This window comes from Rhynchophorus ferrugineus, unplaced genomic scaffold (genome assembly GCF_030347505.1).
Source record: "Rhynchophorus ferrugineus isolate W39M unplaced genomic scaffold, kcgeb_rfMv2 rfM4, whole genome shotgun sequence".
Taxonomy (NCBI): domain Eukaryota; kingdom Metazoa; phylum Arthropoda; class Insecta; order Coleoptera; family Curculionidae; genus Rhynchophorus; species Rhynchophorus ferrugineus.
The window spans coordinates 53,299,302-53,316,097 of record NW_027472583.1 but is presented as its reverse complement, the minus strand read 5'-3'; the positions used below and the strand labels follow the sequence as shown (position 1 = coordinate 53,316,097).

The 16,796-nt window shown below is 31.6% G+C and overlaps 1 protein-coding gene across 3 annotated transcripts in view; it reads right to left on the bottom strand.

Moving 5' to 3' along the window:
* LOC143196236 (ephrin-A4) overlaps positions 1-16,796 on the bottom strand; it is an 808,497-nt gene that overhangs the window by 445,380 nt on the left and 346,321 nt on the right. The window lies entirely within an intron of this gene.

Below are 16,796 nucleotides of genomic sequence, written 5' to 3'. Positions count from 1 at the left end.
TTTTTCCTCATAATAGTAAAGGTTGATGAACTAAAACCACCGTAATATATACATTTTTGATCATATTTTTTAAAGTTTAATATTCACTAACTATAAAACCGGCTTGGTTGGCGCAGTGGTAAAGAGGACAGGATGGCCCTCCACTGTTGCGATAGTCGTGGATTCGAATCCTGCAGGGGCATGGTCGTAAATTTATGTTTGTGATTGTCCTTAGGCAAAAATGCCAAATCGGACAAGAAAAGTTATCCCAGTCACGCTAGTAACCAGGTTGGGTAATACCGGATAATGGTTACTAAGTCGGTGATTCGTCGGTAACTTAATGCAGAGAACCGTTGTTCGGAGCACACGTTAAACTGTAGGTACAGTCTGGATAAACCCTAATATAAAATAAATAAATTAAAAAAAAAAACCACAAATTAAATGCGTCAGCCATCAGTGAAACTATCTATGCGTCAAACTAGAGAAGAACCAGAATCAGAGAGATCAGAAGTTATTGTGAAAAATTATGTACATGATTATTTCTTTAAGTATCATACATATTCAAGCCCCTTCAATGACATCATCATGACACTTCATGACTTTATCAACTACATGGAACTAAGATGTTTCAAATGATCGAAACACCTGTGGATGCTTTAACAAAGAAACAATTCAAATACATTTCTTCCACAAAGCAAAAAAGATGCAATATTTGCCCCAAATCCACAAATCACTAATACAATATAAAATTAGAAATAAACGAGTTAAAAGCAGTAGAAAAAGGGATTAGATTACTAAAAAATTTAGACAATTCATAAGTTTCAAGTTCGAGGACAAAACGAATCAAAAATAATATATCAATATAATCAGATACCAAGAATGGTAATAGGTATCTATAATTGTTATGGTACCTGAAGAGAAATGTAAAACTTAGCAGTATAACGCGTGCTGTATACGCTTCTTGAACTTAATATAGTGTCACAAGAGATGTAGAGTTATAAAAGCCATAATAGAGAAAAAAGGATTTTTTAATGATTAAATATCCTTGGTAAGAAAAACGATATCTGTCAACATTGCTAACAACAAAAATTGCTAACAGTTATCATCAAAATGTCGAGGTTTATTACAAATTAAACATAAGTATGTAATTTTCAGATAAACTATTTGAATGGATTAAGTTCGCACCCAAATAAACCTGTACTGAATTTAATAAAACCGACTTTGGGACTACAAAGACCTAAGATTGAAGGGCGACACAACTTATGACCCATTTACTAAACTCTATGTTTATGTTTTAGCTTTATTAGTTTTAGTTCTATATTACTGTGTAATTATTATTCTAGTGGAAACTGTCATTGTATGGTTTCCGGCATTATAATAATTGCTGTCAAAATAATTGCTTATTGCGTCATTATGAGAGCAGTAAATTGGGAAAATATTTATTTTAATACTTAGTCCTTAATAGATGTTGCGAATATGTAAATACAAAGACGGGATCCTGCAACAACATAACAAAACAACATATTTTTTTGGAGAAAAAAAATGGTTATCTTAAGGTTCAGATTAGTTTTTTTCTAGATTCCTAGATTTGTAACATTATAAACCACATGATACTTTCATTTATAGACACTTTTGTGCTCTTTTATCAAATTTGCCATTGTGGCCGCTGGCTTCGGTTCTGCACAACATCATCAACAGATCAGACTCTTGATCTTGCTTGGCTCCTTTGTGTATTCATTTTGTTTGTATCGCATTCTGTGACAAAGAGCAGATAAATCAATAAAAAGCGATCCAGGGAAGAACGGATCTGTGGTAGAAGAGGGCATATATTAAGAGCTGTGCGGGTGTAACTACCTACTATTAATATTATCATTATTTTTAGCCAGAAGGTTTCCTAACTCCTTATACCTCACTAAACTCGAAAAATCACTCAGGTACCTGTTTTCCATATTAAGGTTTAGATGTCTTTCTTTATCTTCTGAATTCCTAAAATTATAATACACGTTATACTTTCACTTACGGACACTATCCATTTTTTGCAGTGTTTTATATATCGTGCCGTGGTGGGCGCTAGCTTCCTATGAAACATAATTAACAAATGGAACTCCTTTGTATCTTTGCTGTTGCTTGGCTCCTTTATATATACTCTTGATTTATAGCTATAGCTTTTTAGACGGAACAAGGAATCTTGTTTTAACTACTTGTAGGACTTATTATTATTATTTATATTATTCTTATGAACATTCACATATTGATTGATTTTTTTGTCATTTTTGAGCAAAATTACCTTAAATTAATCTTAAATACCCTTTTTGGTTTTCTTTGGAGTCACAGCACCGTCTATTTTCCCCTCAGTGACCATATTTTACTACTCAACATATTTTTTAAGCAACGTAAAATCTGGCAGAGCTCCACATTGCTCCAGTACTAGCACCATATGATAGACTTCTATGATACAATTGAATAACATTGAGCTCGTTATGATATGGAATATATTCATATCTAAAAATGTTCAGAATCCGCTGTTATATAATAATATTATAATATTGATGCTATAGTGATGTTACTAGATTGATAAAACTTCTGCTTCAACATCGCTTTTGAAGCTATTTTTCAGACCATGATTTTGAAATATTTGTTAGTATTCTGACATCAAAAGAGAAGAAGATTTTCTATTTGATCTTTTGTTTCTTCCTTATTTTAATTTAAAATGTACCAAACCATAAATTAAAGCTCATTAATCATTGGAATAGTAAAGTTATTTATGGATTATAATTTTTACTTACTAGTAATTTTTACTGGCATCTATATTATATTGAGAATATAGCGAATATATATTAGCGAGAACCATGATATTAACAGAGTTGCAGCTGAAGCGCAAATCTAATCTCTCAGAAAGTCTGATAAAATAAGCTAATAAACTAAAAAAGTTGTTTATTAAGTTTTTCATCATCTTCATTCAATCTCTTATTCAATTATGCATCAACCATTTAAGACAAGAAAAAAATAAAAAGATCGAGGTTAGTTTCACTCCCTAATAACAGTCCAAATCAATAATTTTTACGTTGTGTAATTTATGTCTAAATATTACCTGAATTTTTTTTTCAATTATTTTTGTCAGTATTTTGGGTGTTCTATGTTCTAATCGAAAAATTATTTCTAAAAAACTTAAGTTCAATATTTCAAAAGAAAGATAGTCCACGACAGGAAAATAAATTCGAAAACAATTAGAAGAATTATTTATGTCCTATCTAACTCAAGTGCATGGAGAACTTGATGGTCCCTTAGTTGTGCAATCGATATTAAAAGTGATTGTGTGTCTTGAAAACATACAAAAGCAAGAAAAATTATAATAATTCGAATTTACTTACGACAGCATTAGAAATTGTTTCTTTACCTGAGTATTTGACTGCTGCAAAGAGTTTTCTGTGACCTATAGCAATTGGTAATCAAATTTGAATATCCCATGACAATCCAAATCCAAATCATTGATTATGCCTGTATTTGATGCAATTACTGAACAGTACACGACGACCAACAAGCAAGCAACAAGAGAATATATTAAATAAAATGTTTTTAACAAAAAAAATTGAACCAACTTCAAAATTTAAATCACGAACACACTAAAAATTAAAAAATAATCAAACTTACATTTTTAATTCTAAAAAAAATGTATTAAATTATGTTTGTATCGAAAAAACTACTCACTGGTAACATAAAAAAATATCTTATATATGTACATAATAACCGTTGTAATAACTAAATAAAAATTAAGAAAAACTTTATCAAACCTATCTACTCCACATATTTTATATTCCACTATATACACACTATTTAGCTTAATACCTACCTAAATATATTTATCTATTTACAATTTTATTTTAACTACTATCAACTAATAAATTTGAAGTCGGTAGCGAAACTAAACAGTTATATTAATTTAGATTAGCTTTCTTGGGAAATTAATTTTTTGTAGATGTCTCAAAATTATATTATTATTTTTGATTTGTTTAGGCTCGGCACCGACTGCAAGTGTTAAAGTTATTACAACGACTATTATATATATATATATTATTATAAAGTGTTTTTTTTTCTGTCAAATATCTAAATTTGTTATTTTTTAATTTTTAGTGAATTCCTTATTTATTTTCCGTTTTTAAGTCCGTTCAATTTGTTCAATTTTGTTAAGAACATTGTATTTTTCTTTTTCTAGTGTTAGATATTCACTCAATAAATTAGGAAGTCAGTTCATTTAATACTACAATGGATAGGCCAAGTAAAGGTGCAGCCCGTATAAGGAGAAATAGGAATAAAGAAACAATGATTGAAAATAAGGTCCCGGGGCCCGCTACCTAGCCTAAGTGATTTAAATAAAAAAACTAGAATAACAAAAAGTTATTGTCCCCGCCGGGAACCGAACTCACAACCTCCATTTGGGAACTAATCGGTCTAATCATCACACCACAGAAGTAGTTGTCCACTAGGTTTCTACGTGGTCTTATATGCTATGTGTAAAATAGTGCTTAAAAAACTGAATGGCTTTTACCCTGAACGACTTCTGATACATCAGCTCAGTAAAATTTTGTACATTCCTTTGAAATTTGACCCCCCTTCCCCACTAGATTGTGACTTGGTTCCAAAGGGACCACCTCGATTGATATATATATATATATATATATATATATATATATATATATATATATTCAGTCAATCCTGGACCTATTTTCAAAAATTTTTTTTATCTGAAAGAGTGCACTTTCGAGGTGGTCCCTTTGGAACCAAGTCACGATCTAGTAGGGAAGGGGGGTCAAATTTCAAAGGAATGTACAAAATTTTACTGAGCTGATGTAGCAGAAAATCGGAAGTCGTTTAGGGCAAAAGCCATTCAGTTTATTTTTTAAGCACTATATATATATATATATATATATATATATATATATATATATAGCCAAACATAGAACCTCCTCCTTTTTCGAAGTCAATTAAGAATCTATATAAAATTGTAATTACCCATGACCGTAGACATAAACAATCAGTGTAATTACTAGTATATATAATTATATCTAGAGGAATTGATATCCTTGATAACTAATTAGATAGAAATAAATTAAACAATATCAATTCTATCAAAACGAAAGCGTTCAAAGGCTAAAATGCTGAGGTTAAATTACAGCCACCGGAGCAATTTTCTTTCGAGACGGCCCTGACGTAGCTGTTAGCCCCATTTCCATGGCTGCTAATGCCAAATTGGATCTGTAAGTATTTATCTAGATGAAAAGGTCTCCTGTATAAATCGAAACAGGTTTTTTCTTCTCTTTAAAAGAGCTTTCCGAAGGCTCCTTCGCTCAATGGCAAGACGACGGTATCGACGGGACTCGTAATAAGTTAGATGCGAAATTATATTGGATATAATTACGTATGGTGAGGGCTTTTAATGAACCATAGTTCGTTATACGAGGTTAGATGAATTATAATTGATTATCAAAATGGAAATCGTATGTTATTTTCTGTGAATTGTTTTATCAGAACAAACAATAGTTTTTAACCGACTTCGAAAAAGGAGAAAGTTGTATGTATGTTCGTCGATTTCTCTGTCGATTATGGACCGATTTTCAAAATTTCTTCTTTATTCGAAAGAGTGCACTTCCAAGGTGGTCCCGTTGGAATTAAGTTAGGATATGTTGGTGGGAAGGGGGGAAATCGAGGGAACATTTCAAATTTCAAAGGTACGTACAATGTTTTAACATATTTTTTATCTAAAATTATCAGATATTGGTGTATAATTGCGGTTATTGCGGAACTGATGTGGCGGAAAATTGGAAATAGATCGTATGAAATATACAACATATCATATCAACCATATCATATGAAACGTCATAGAAATATTGCACTTTTAAGATAAATCCCAAATGTTATCACTGTAAAACTAAACCAAGTAACCTTTATATCATTAAGAGGGTTTTGCGGAAACTGAAATAAATGGTAGTCGAACGGGACTAGGTCCGGGTTATATGGTAGACGCATCAAAATTTCACAAGCCATCTTTCAATTTTGGCGACTAATTTAAACTATCACTAAAGTTTGGTTTTGCGTTATCGTGACTGAAGACTCCTTTGCTAAAGATTCAGTCGCATTAATTGTTGACAATAAAGAGTCTATTTGGTCATGTTCGAGCAGGTATGATCAACAATTTGCTTCTAATCGCACTAATCTTATAATATTATATTTATAATTGTATTTTATTCATTTCATATTATATATATTATCATATAATATCCATTATCATATTATATTTATTTATTATTATATTATATTTATTTATTATTGTATTATATTTATATATTATGCAATTTGAAATTAAGTTAGCTTAAGTATTGTATTATTTGGCAAGTACGTTATAGAATAGTTTATTTGTACTTGTGCTGTTCATATTTTGATTACAAATTGTAGACTGTAATGGACAGATCATTGATTTTGAATATTGTTAAAAGAGCTGTTGTACAATTCATCTAAGGTGAAAAGGCATATGAGTTAATTTTATATAGGAATATTTTAGGCATGATTGAGCCTGTGGAAATAAAAGCTCAGAGAAATATCACTCTATGCGCTTATTGTTCGGCTGGTATAAAGTTAACACAAAATGGAAACGAATGTAAAATAGAATATATTTCAACACATGTAGGACATGAAAATGGTAAGTTTTATTATACTTTTATATACACTACTGTTCCAATATCTATCATTATATTATTATATTATTTTTATATTTCTATTATATATTATATATTATATTTCTATTATCTATTATTATATTATATTTATATAGTATGCAATTTGGTATTAAGTTAGCTTAAGTATTGTATTTTTTGGTAAGTAAGTTTAAGAATGGTTTATTTGTTCTTGTCCTGTTCATATTTTGATTACAAATTGTAGACTGTAATGGACAGACCATTGATTTTGAATATTGTTAAAAGAGCTGTTGTACAATTCATCTAAGGTGAAAAGGCATATGAGTTAATTTTATACAGGAATATTTTAGGCATGATTGAGCCTGGGGAAATAAAAGCTCAGAGAAATATCACTCTATGCGCTCATTGTTCGGCTGGTATAAAGTTAACACAAAATGGAAACGAATGTAAAATAGAATATATTTGAACACATGTAGGACATGAAAATGGTAAGTTTTATTATACTTTTATATCACTACTGTTCCAATATCTATCATTATATTATTATATTATTTTTATATTTCTATTATATATTATATATTATATTTCTATTATCTATTATTATATTATATTTATATATTATGCCATTTGATATTAAGTTAGCTTAAGTATTGTATTATTTGGCAAGTAAGTTTAAGAATTTATTTGTTCTTGTGCTGTTCATATTTTGATTACAAATTGTAGACTGTAATGAACAAACCATTGATTTTGAATATTGCCAAAGAGCTGTTGTAATACTTCTAAGGTGAAAAGACATATGAGTTAATTTTATACAGATATATCTTAGGCATAATTGAGTCTGTGGAAATAAAAGCTCAGAGAAATATCACTCAATGTGCTCATTGTGGAATAGAATATATTTTAATACATGTAGGACAAGAAAATGGTAAATTTTATTATACTATGATACAAGATCTATTAAAATAAGATAGAAATATGAAAGCAGCTAAAATAGTTGTTAAAATTTCATTGTATATTATATTAAAAGAAAGATGTTACTGTAATGCTTATATATTGTTAAAAAATATATATATAAATAATTATATTATTGGACAGTGCTTTTTCACGTATCAGCAAGTGATGGAACGACTGATACTGATGACTCTATAGCTAAATCTCCAAGCTGACATATTAAGGATATACTGATGTGGTTCCCACATCTATAGCGAAGCCAACTATTCATGGTACAAAAGTCTTGTTGTATATATTATTGGAGCGACTTGGTTTGGTACCGTATAAGTCAATAAAAGGTGCTTCTCCTTGCTAGCTGAACTGCAATTGCTTTATATTCAAGACATGAACAATTAGATCGCCTCCAAAAAAGATGGCATGATTGTGCCTTGTTAAATTGTTAATTGCTGAAATATTATGAACAATATTATCAAAGGGCGCCCTTTTATAAAGAGAAATTTATGGATGATTTACTATGTAGTTTCAATTACAATGGTTTGCATTGATGCTTCGCATTTTCTCTAATACGTATTGCTGATTAAAAATGCGTTTAATAAAATATACAATATTTTTGCCCGGCTGTATATTTTTAATATCAGCGTCTAGAACCGAAACAAAAAAACAGAACCGATATTCCGCGTAACAACCAACAACATCTATTATTACATACCACGTCGAATATCCCGTTCAAAAAATAAATCAATTATACGTCGGAGCGAAACCAGAACTTACACTGAACAAAATTAAATTGTCGATCTATCAATTATGCTGGCACGACCCTAAATGCACCAACAAGGATTTCAGGGCAAATACGAGACGACAATGTCGTTCCATCAAACTTCCAAATTAAATTGCAACCGAAATTTTATATAACCGTAAATGGCGTATTGTTTTTGTTCAGGTTCAGTGCATACAACGCGAAAAATGATCAATGCATCACCTGTGTAATGAATAAATATTCAGTCAGCTATGAATTAACATGTCATCCAATCCCTAAAATTTTGAAACAAGCATTGAATATTGAAGTTCGTGAATAATTTCGAATTTTGATAAATAATAATCAATTTATAGAGTTTTAACTTTGGTAAGTTAAGAGGTTATTGTAATCTTAGCACCATGAAAAATAAAAGAATGCAGCGTACACTGTAGAATAGTTTATTTAATTTTAAAATAATGTTTATAGGATAAAAATATTTCTCGATTACCAAGGCTTTTAAATGATTGGAAATGGCTTGTTAAATAACCCCTAATGAGTGAACAAGTTCTTGTAGAGTTTCGCTACAATCTGTATCGTAGCAGCTCCTCGAATGCTGTATCTTCAAAACATTCTTTACACTCTTAAACGCTCTTTGTTTTCCACTCGGAAGTCATCTAATTTGAATTTCTGGAACCATTTTCACAACAAAGAACTAATCCAAAAGAAAATAATACAAAAGGACGATTTCCAACAAAGTATAACTTGTTTCTTCAAAATCAACTATAATTACAACACATCACATTACAAATAAATATATTACTTCATTTACGTTAGAGGTAATTATCTATTCGTTATAAACAAATTATCATGTTTCAAAAATTCATAAATATATGATGAGTAATAAGTAGTCACGGCAGTGCCTAATAAATAGTCGTTGTTTTTTTTCGGAAAAACTAATCGACGTATCCACAAAAGAACTTAAATTAGCAAAGTATAGATGATCGTCATGTCGTAGGAGCTCTATTTTTTTATTTATTTGACTTGAAGCAAACTAAAATTCCACCAAATACATAGATTGGATGTATAATTGATGGTGTTAGCTCGTCGGCCTTAACTAACCTCTTCGGACCGGTAAAAAACGTTTGCTTATTGTTGATAAGTCAACTACCAATGATTTAGATAATTTCTAGAATATTTGATGGGTACTTTCAACAAGCAGTTGCTCGAAATCGTCATGACTGAACTTTAATATTCCTGTTTCTCATAAATCTAAAAAAATTGTATGTTTTATAAAACGCAAACTGGAAATGAGTTTGCTGTTCTAAAAAGTATTAATTATAATAAAGCCACTTTAGGTAGCACCTTTTTATATTAAAATAGTGAAATTCTTCACAAAAAAAACACACAACATAAAAACCGACATATTAGACATACGAAGTATAATTTACTATTTTTTAATTTTATATTTGTTTGTTTACTTTTATAGCAAAAAATAGAACATGTAGATTTTGCAGATGCAATGCGACACCAAGAAAATATGCCAGAATTGGAAAAAACTTGAATTTGTACTTTGCTACAAAATGACAATTCATTAACAAACAGGAAAAAATCAAGCAAAATCAAAATAGAAGTGTACAATTTACAGACCTAACCCTAATATTCCATAAAGGCAAGATCTAAGCAGCAGAAATGAAATACTATCGAAACTTCAGGGGTACAACAAAAATGGATCACTTCGTATATCCATTTGGTTTCGAGGTCATCGTGCAGCTTCTCGTTGGTTACGTTGCGATAAACAATGGTAATTGATCGTAGTACCTTGTTTTGGCTACGCTGGATTATTAGTCGGTTTGATCTTTTAATGTAACCCCATATTTACACCCCACAGAATTGGCTTTATGAATGACTAATAAGCCAATCTTTTTGATTTTAGGTCAAACTGAGAGTATCTTTCAACTAACCAGTACAGTTGCTTCTTCCGAGATGACGCTATTAAGCTGTATTTTCCACTATCTCTACTCCACTGGTAGATCTTGCTGACTGCTACTTGTACTTTTTCTACAGCCTTAGGCAGATATATATATATATATATATATATATATATATATATATATATATATATATATACTTTTTACAGTACTCTTTCTACAGCTTTAGGCAGATATCAATACTTCAGGAGTGGAAAAACCACGGCCAAAGAAACTCTGAGAACTATATAACTGAACTGAATAAAGAACGAAAAAAACAAAAGGAATTTACACTGGAGAAAGAAACAAAATGCTATGTTACTTACTCCATCTTTAGTTAAACGCTAAGAATTAAATCCAAGGAATAATGAAACGAAGAAGATATCCATGTATTTAAAGGATATAATAACGAAATCCCCAACAGCCGTATAAATAAGTTAAATCTGACGACAACGGAAAAAAATACCGTTCCCTTTAATAAAACGAAAATCTTCCCATCACACCCGGGCCCTTTCCCCGGCACCGATCTCTCCGCTCTTTCCGTCGCGGCCTAATATCATCGTCTCCTTCTTAGAACACACCGGCCCGACGTCCCCGGCGGGCTGATACAGTTTTCACAGCGAACGGATTTTGTTTGTTTTCATTTGCGGATGGCTTTTCCGGAGCTTATTAGATCGTCTACCGGACGACGTAAAGTCGGAAAATCGGGCCGGAATTGTTTGTGTATCTTTGCCGACTTTTCCATCCCGTCCCGCCCACCTTTGAGTGGAATTTCAGCTCGTCCCGACATAACCTAGCAATTAACCGTTTCTGTTTATCCTGTCCCCCCGTTTAAAATGACATCGGAGCCTTTCCGTTCTCACCATTCTCCCTAATTATTACGTTGGATATTACGAGCATGTCGTTATGTTGTTCCAAGCGGTCTGATAAATTCGATAAAGTAAACGATTCGCGATGAATTTCGGAATATGTATATAGATTCTAAAATGGGAAAGGTTTTTAATCATAAAAACTATTAATTTAGTTCAAAGAACCATTTTTTTTAACGGAAAGAAGAGGCAACTGGTTGAATGGCGATACAAATCGACATTAAGGGTGTTTTAGGTAGAAATCATCCCGATGTCTGCTTTAAGTTGTCCCACTCCCAACAGCATTCAATGATTCCAGATTCCTAAAAAAATGAACTACTACAATCCGCCTTTGGTGGCCGTTTATCCTAAACTGCAATCTTCTGTACAAATTCCAATAACCCATGTTAATTCGCAGAAACCTCAAGCCACCTTTGGTGGTTTTACACCTTGAACTGTGATGTATGTGCCGGGAATTCACAGATTAGGGCTGTTTTTCAAAGGCTGAATATTTCTTACTTGGGATAGTTTTTGCCTGGCTGTCCTTGAGAACTTTAAATCCACCTTTTTTACTTTACACTTTCAGCTGCAGTATTTTTACTTGAACTGCACTTAAGTACATCAAGAAAAGCTTCGGGTAATTACGTAACGAATGCCAATCCAACGCCAATATACTTTTTTTCATAGTTAATTCGGTAGGGTTAATTGTATTAATAATTCACAGCCTTATTCTCCCCGGAAATCTAGCGACTGTGCGAGTTATAAAATAAGAAAAGTTTTTAATCACAAACCTGATGAATTTACCTAAAGAAAAACGGAAAGAGAGACTGGTTGAACGGCGATACAATTTTTATTTATCTCACTCGTATCAACATTTATATAGTTTATTTAAACCAGTAGTGATGCACGTCATCAACGTGTACCTATCGAAGGTTATATCGTGTGTGTTACACTCAGAGAATATTTTCCTTCTCATTTCATTTTATTTAAAAGAGATAGAATGCTGTTTGAGAAGCTCGAACGTGTAACCGAATGAGCCTGCAAAAATTGTCCGTTTGTCAAACGTCTTCAAAATACTTCTAAAATATTATAGTTACGGGTTATAAACCGGCAAACCTTGTTTTAACGCTTTGTTTTAATGTATTTCATATCGCTCGAATATTAGTATGGGCACGGTTACTAAAATATCTCAATAAATAAAAACAATATAACCTTAAATTCACCAAAATGAAACCGTCTTTATGCAAAACAGGTGACGAATCAAGATCATCTTGATGTTAGCTGTATCAGAGATCAAATATACCAAATGTATAAAAACAGTAAGTAGTTTTTTCAATAGAAACATAATGTAATGCAATTATTTTAGAAAATTGTTAGTCTGGAAAATATCCATAAAAAATCAAAAAGATATGCGGCTCCTTGAGGGATGTAGAACATCCCATCATACACTGTTGGATAAAATGGGATTTAAGTGGTGTAAAGATAACCCTCGAAGGGGTTTAACGGAGCTTCCACACATTGCTTTTAAAAGAATACAATTTTAAAAACATACAACTAAATCAAATAAAAATTATTATATCAATTTGTATATTTAGATGGGACATGTATATTTCAGAATGGTATATTGGGTCACTTATGGCAAGATGATAATAAATATAGTGTAAAGATAACAAAAGTTGATAGAAGAAGGCAAAGATTGGTATAACTATGGATTAGATTTAGTTAGTCGTAAAATTTATTAACAATTCATTCTAGACATATAGTTCTTCATGCTGGAAATAGCAATAGCTTAATTCCTGGTGTAGAATTAGTGTTTTTCTCCAAGGAGTCCTAAGTCCAAGGGTGACTACCATGGAGAAATGAATCATAACTTGTTTTTGTAGTGTTTCGAAAATCAGTTTTAAAAAAACTTGGAGGAACCATCAGTTATTTTTAGGGACAATGCACCGATAGTACACTGGTGGAGGACATGCCAACAAGTGCACCAACAAAGGCAATTACGGAATGGCTTAATGTACATAAAATAAGTTATGAAACATGCTAAAGAATTAACTATTTCAAATTGTTACTCGGTAAATATAAATGAAAATTTTTATTGCATTTTATGTAATTTACTTATTTAAAAATAAGTTTGAGAAAAGATACATGGTAGATCAGATTGCTGAACGTTATGGCCACAGCGTATTAGTCTTCCTCCCTATCACTGCATGTTTAGTCCAACTGAATTGATATCAGGTATTGCAAAGAATTCTTACAATAGACATTCAGGTCGAGAAGGATATTTAGTTATTTCTGTATAATTGAATAAAACTTTATGAACGTTGGTTTAAAATTAAATGCTGACGAATACCAAGACAGGGTGATGAAAGAATAAGAAAAAAAGGTCAGTATATAATTAATATACTTTATATCTGTAGGAAATTGTATTGTAGAGTATGAAAGCTTTATGAGCATGTGTGTTATTGTTCAAAATATACATGGACGTTTGATAAAAATGTATAAGGAGAGAAATTAATGCATATTAAGGAGAATGCAGTGACTAAATGTAGTTTTATCAAGAAAGATGTATACAGGTAGTAACAGAACAAACTATGGAGAAATATTGTAATATAAAAATGGCTTAAAAATGAAAGTAAAATACATTACTCAGATACACTACTGTTAATCAGGTGGATTAGGCCTTCGGGAGATTATTAAAAGAAACTAAGCAGAAATCTAAGAATTTAGAGGAGAAGTTAATATGTTAAAAGATATCCAAATACAGATATTGTAAAGTACTTAATGATCGTATTGTATTTTCACATGTCATCATCAAAAGTGTATATAGTATTCTCTTATTGGAACATTCGATTCTAATTAACTAGATAAACTAAAAAGAAAATAGTCTTATCGTCATAATAATCCTACAGACTGCATCAATTTTGCGCAAGAATGAAAACAAACATTTATAGTTAAAACATTTCAATTCAAAAGGCCCATTTTTGTTTATTCGAATAAAAACGAAATCTAATAAGATAAACACTTATCGCCATTATTTGAACAGGAAATCCAGTCGCAAGGATCTAGTCGAATAACTCCAGTGGCGTAGACTTTATATGATAGCCAGGTTTAGGAATAATTCCTTTCTCGGAAAAGGATATTTAGTGTATAAGAAAATCAAGAAAGAAAGAAATAGAAATATGAAAATCACTCACCCGAAAAAAGCACCTTTCTCCAGAAGTAATATATTCTAAGAAATAGCCGATAGATTAGAATGTTGTTTCAAAAAATCATTATTATTTTAAAATTTAGTCATTGCCAGTATGGATATTAAATTATTGTTCTGTCATTGGTACTACTAATTTTCGTAGCTTTCAGAAAATTAACTAACAGACAACTAATCGAACAACACTCGCGTCAAACGACAATAAACATTACACCATGTGATGGATGCTACCTAGACTGAACATTTTTCTAGTAAGTCTTATTTGTAATTGCATTGATGTGATTGCATCTTCAGGGAGGATAATGTTTCTTACAGCTGTTGAATAATTAAAAAGTTATCCTTCTCATTGTTGAGATTATTTCAGTGGTTATAAATCTCAAAATCCCTTCGATGTGTTTTCTCAAAAAGCCTAAACCTAGGTAGCGAAAACCTCGATTTTATTGAATGCTCAACCAAGTCTGAATGAATGATTAATCTCGACAATGATACAATACAATCTCTAACAATGATTTAAAATGGCAAACATGTTGTCCACATATCTAAACTCTTCATAGAAATATTCTTGTAATTGGAAATACCTTGGAGTGAAAAACAGTATATTATGGAAGCATTTTTTTAAAATTATTTCTAAAGTATCTTTGATGGGGATTTTGATAAAAATGGAGATAATATTAAAATTAATAATATCCTTTGGATTGGATCGAATAGTTTGTATCTTGTGTATAAAATTTTCTGGAAGTCCGGATAGCTTGGATGCTAACGATTTTCAGGGAATTACAGATTTTATGTTTTATGTTCAAAATTACAGTCTGTCAGAAAAATAGTGCAGTGGTTTCAAAATAAACATTTTATCGATTAAAGAATAAATATTATTTATTGGCATTAGAATTTTTAAATCAGATTTATAGTTGGTTTATAGTATTTAAAGTTGGTTGAACTAGCAATGAATAATTGGCTTATATTCTATTTTCTTCCATGTGTTAATAAAATCTTAGCTAGGAAAATTAACGCTGCACAACTTAACTAAAATTCCCTCCAAAGACATTTGTAAGATTAACGATAATAATAACAACACCAAGAAATATGTAAAGAACAGGGTAGAGTCGTTCATTTCAAGCGGTCCCCTCTGACTACCCATTAGCAGAAGAACTATTCATGAAGAATTAGCGACGACTAAGCATAACACGTGCAAAATTCAACGCCATTGCCGCTCCTCCCTCATTTCCCATTCTCGGGATTTAATAATTACGACTATATTTCCAGGAGACGGAAGGGGAGACGAGTATTACCTAGAAAACCACCCCACCCGGCGCAGGGAACAGAATTACATCTGTAATTACGAGTCGATGTCTTTGCCTCGACAGACAGGAAAAGGCGATCGACTCTGGCTACGCTTCCCCGGAGCGGAATAGTCGGGGCTACGTCCTGCGAGGTCCGGCACCGTGAGTGTCGGGGCACCGGGGGAGGTGCACGCCTGCCGAGGGGGTCGCAAAAATGTCGGAATGAAATACCTGCGCTAATTAGTTGTCTGTTTTCGGGTGCCGTGGTATTTCCGGCGCTTTATTGAACTGGTACGTTCCACTATATCGCTCATATCGTCGTCTACTTTTTATTATCCTGCAAAAAAATGCTACATAACTCTCATATTTATCCACCATAATGAATAACAGTGTAACAGAGAAGAGTAGAAAAAAGTTAATAACAAAATATCGAGTATATTAATTTAAACCCACCGAAATTCACTGAATAAACAAACTAATTTGCTTCTCTTTTTTGTTCGATAATATTTACGCAAAGTACAATAAATATTTGCGGAATTTTATCATATTTGAAATCAATTCATATTTTAAATTTATAATCCTACTATATTCATTTATTTATATGTTGATGAATGAGATTATTATTTTAGATTTTTATCACTTACTAGCGACCCGCCCCGGCTTCGCACGGGTGCAATGCTGATACTAAATTAAATACACTACAGAAAAAATATGAACGTTGTATATAAAAACATAGCGGCCCGCTCCGACTTTGCACGGGCATAAAATATATATGCCTATGTCACTCAATGAAAACATGATTAAAATCGATCCAGTATTTTTGGTTCATTCATTACTGCCCTTGGCCTGCACGCATTAAATTTGGAGTAAAACAATTCCTCTTCCCCTATACTTACTATGAAGATTTCCTGCTATCTTTGGAATATCTAAATTCATACAATTTTTATTACATTACACATTTTTAAACGCAAATTTTAAATTTGTAATATCTCCGAAAATATTTGTTTAATTTACATGCTGTAAGGAACCATATTGATCTATATTAATTGCACACTGTATTTAAGGTACTTAATTCGATAAGGATTAATGCCGTATTGCTTAAAATAGCTTCGTAAATAAGCCATTTTCTCACGTAAAAAGT